At 34.0% G+C, this 3477-nt stretch overlaps 1 pseudogene; it reads left to right on the forward strand.

Moving 5' to 3' along the window:
• The first annotated feature begins 1957 nt into the window (after nucleotides 1–1957).
• Nucleotides 1958–2895, forward strand: LOC106841492 (olfactory receptor 2L5-like; annotated as a pseudogene).
• The last annotated feature ends 582 nt before the right edge of the window (nucleotides 2896–3477 follow it).

The following is a 3477-nucleotide window of genomic DNA, read 5'->3' on the forward strand; positions in this document are numbered from 1 at the left end:
ATAAAAATGTATTCAAATATCAGTCTATATTTTATGCATTTACATTGAATTTTTTTGCATACACTTAAAGTATAAGGTCTGAAATTAGTAATGCTGGAATTATGTTGGAGAATATATCTACATCCTAATAAATTCATTAAAGGAATATGTTTTTTCTTATAAATTCACAGGTGTCTATAAAATATTTTGGCCACATATGTTTGTCTCATCAAGCTTTTATCTGTGAGGCAAAAACTGTAGATAGTTTTTTTCAAAATAGGTAATTTTGTTCTTCATTTAAGAGCTGCAAGTTTTCATGACTAAATCACAGTATGACTAAAGTTATAAATTAAAAATGCCTTATTACTCTATCCTAACAATTTTTTCTCTGTCTTGAGGAAAAAATTAATGAAAACCCCATGGAAAACTGTCAATTATTGAGGTTATTCCACCATCAAAAGTCCAGTAGATTTTTCACTTTGTCTTTGAAACTTTCACTTAATCACTTTATCAATTATTATATATGTTAATTTATAAAACCCTTTATTATTATCTGACACGTTTTAAATAAATCTAATAATATATTGTGAAACAATAATGTTTGATACTTCTTTGAAGATATGAATCCTAATTTTTAAAAATGCATTCTCTTTCTGCATTTTCCCAATGATGTAGAACTCACTTTATATTTGTTTGGGGTGTGTGAATACGTATGTGTGTGTGTATGTGTGCACATTTGTGCATCTTCCTCTTTCATGTTGGGAACTTCCTTAAAAGTCTGGGAACACTGGGTTCTAAAATAATATTTAAGACTAAAACATCACACACTGTGTGGAGCTTGTTCACTTATGACGTCTCTGGAGGAGAATCCTCCTCCTACCTCCGTGAAGACTGTCAAGGTGCAAAGTCCTTTTTCTCCATTTAAGTAACTGAACATTTCTCTATCCAAATTCCTTCCTTCAAAGAGTTCTGAACTATTTCATTTCTCATTGTGCCTTTTTCTTACCTGCTGTCTTTTCATTTATGACACATCTATTTCTTTATCATCATAATATTTGGGCTTTGAAAAAGATAAGTGATAAGTATATATGCTTAAATTCACACACTTATCTAGAAGTGGAGATAATTTTTAATACAAAAAACAAAATGGAAAAATGAATGAGTAAAAGAAAGTGTCATAAAGCAATGTATGATGTTATAAATGTGTTAGAGAAGCAGAGAGACAGAAAACACGCTATTTGGCAAATCTTGAGCAGAGTCATGAACGTTACAATAAGTGTGTGTAGATGGTCAAGTAAAGGGTTTTCTTTAACTGCAGCATTCAGAACCTGAGTGAGGAGGCAGAAGAGGATGACACTGTGTAAGTGGAACTTGAAAATAAGGATTCATGCTATATTTCAGAACAAATGAAACAAATGATAATACCTAACTTCAGGAAAACTTGATTTGACATTCTTGTGAAAAGAAGATTTAAGAAAGAAAGCAAGCTCCTCAAACATGAGCTGATAGGCTACTGCAATTTTAGAGGTACGTTTTGGGGCAAAATATGAAAGAAAAATCATCCCTTAAGGGTGATAGGCATTTATTGATACTGCAACTCCATGAAATATTGGTTTACATAAATTTTATATGCAGGCATTTTGAATACAGCATATATTTTAATGATACCTCAGTTTGTGTAGGGCATTAAAACATATTTATCCTAATTAAGTCAAAACAAAAATCTTGTTTTTAAAATAATTTTAACATTATCTTACAAAATATTTTGGCCAAAATGTTCGCATATTCACATTTTAATCTCTGGATCAGAAAATGAGGTTTATTTTTCCCAAAATAGGTAAGTTCAGTTCTTCAGTTAAGAGCTGTAAAATTTTAAATAATACACAGTCTAAAATAGTAAGTTAAAAAGAGCTTATAGTTTTATGCTTAACTCACTTGCTCTTGTGTCTGCCTCTAGGAAAAATCATATTAACACCCTATGGAAAATTATAATCAAATGTCAACTGATTTCATTTTATTGGGGTTGTTTCCACCATCAAAAATTGGCCTGTTCTTCTTCATTCTCATTGTTCTGATTTTCCTAATGGCTCTGTTTGGCAACTTGTCCATAATGCTTCTCATCTTCCTGGACACCCATCTCCACACACCCATGTATTTTTTACTTAGTCAGCTCTCCATCATTGACTTGAATCACATCTCCACCATTGTCCCCAAAATGGTTTCTAATTTTCTTTTTGGAAACAAATCTATCTCCTTTATTGGATGTGGGGCTCAGAGCTTCTTTTTCTTGACTTTAGGAGGTGCAGAAGCGCTGCTCTTGACATCTATGGCCTATGCTCGTTATATTGCTATTTGCTTTCCTCTCCACTAGTCCAGTCGTATGAGCAAAAGAGTGTATGTGCTGATGATAATAGGATCTTGGATAATGGGCTTTGTAAACTCTTGCGCCCATACCACATATGCCTTCCATATCCCTTACTGTCAATCCAGGGCCATCAACCATTTCTTCTGCAATGTCCCAGCCATGTTGACTCTGGCCTGCATGGATACCTGGGTTTATGAGTACACAGTGTTTATGAGCACCATCCTCTTCCTCATGCTTCCTTTCATTGGCATTGCATGTTCCTATGGCCGGGTTGTCCTTGCTGTCTACCACATGCACTCAGCAGAAGGGAGGAAGAAGGTCTATTTCACCTGCAGCACCCACCTGACTGTGGTGACTTTCTACTATGTTCCACTTTTTACACTTATCTACATCCAAGATCCCTCAGATCTCCAACAAAGGACAAGGTTCTGGCTGTCTTCTACACCATCCTGACCCCAATGCTAAACCCCATCATCTACAGCCTGAGAAACAGAGAGGTGATGGGGGCCCTAAGAAGAGTGATTCTGAGAATTTGCACTGAAAAAATGTAGACAAAGCTTTTTGCATGTGTACCCAGGACTTGGTTATAAGTTCATTCATCCGTGTACAGAATTAAAAATATTATGTTATGCTTAGAGTGCAAGGACTACAATTAATGTAGAGAGGAAGAATATCACTTAGGTCTGGACAAAATTATCTTCTAAATATACAGACATGTGTGTATATATATACATATATAAAATTCTAAACCTTATCTTTTTTCTTCATGGTGTTTTTCCCATCAATTTCAAATTAATTTTCAAATTCATGTATTTTTTGCTGATATGATGTCCATGATAATCATTGTCGTGTAGAAATGAAAGCAGAAACTAACTGAAGTTGTCATTCAGCATAGCAGTTCTAGTATTTTCAAATATATCTAAAACAAAAAAATTTTCCCTGAAAGTCAAGATCTAATTGAAAGTCAGAAGACTTCTTGTTATTCTCATAGTAAACCTGTAATTTACCTGTGCCAGTTAGTCTTTCTTTTAATTTTAAGAAACTTATCATTACAGGTATTTAGCTGAGACTTCAAGACTTCACTGGGGATTTGGAACTCCTTATACCACTCTGAATGGAATATGAGAGGTTTA

Source organism: Equus asinus, chromosome 3 (assembly GCF_041296235.1).
Source record: "Equus asinus isolate D_3611 breed Donkey chromosome 3, EquAss-T2T_v2, whole genome shotgun sequence".
Taxonomy (NCBI): Eukaryota; Metazoa; Chordata; class Mammalia; order Perissodactyla; family Equidae; genus Equus; species Equus asinus.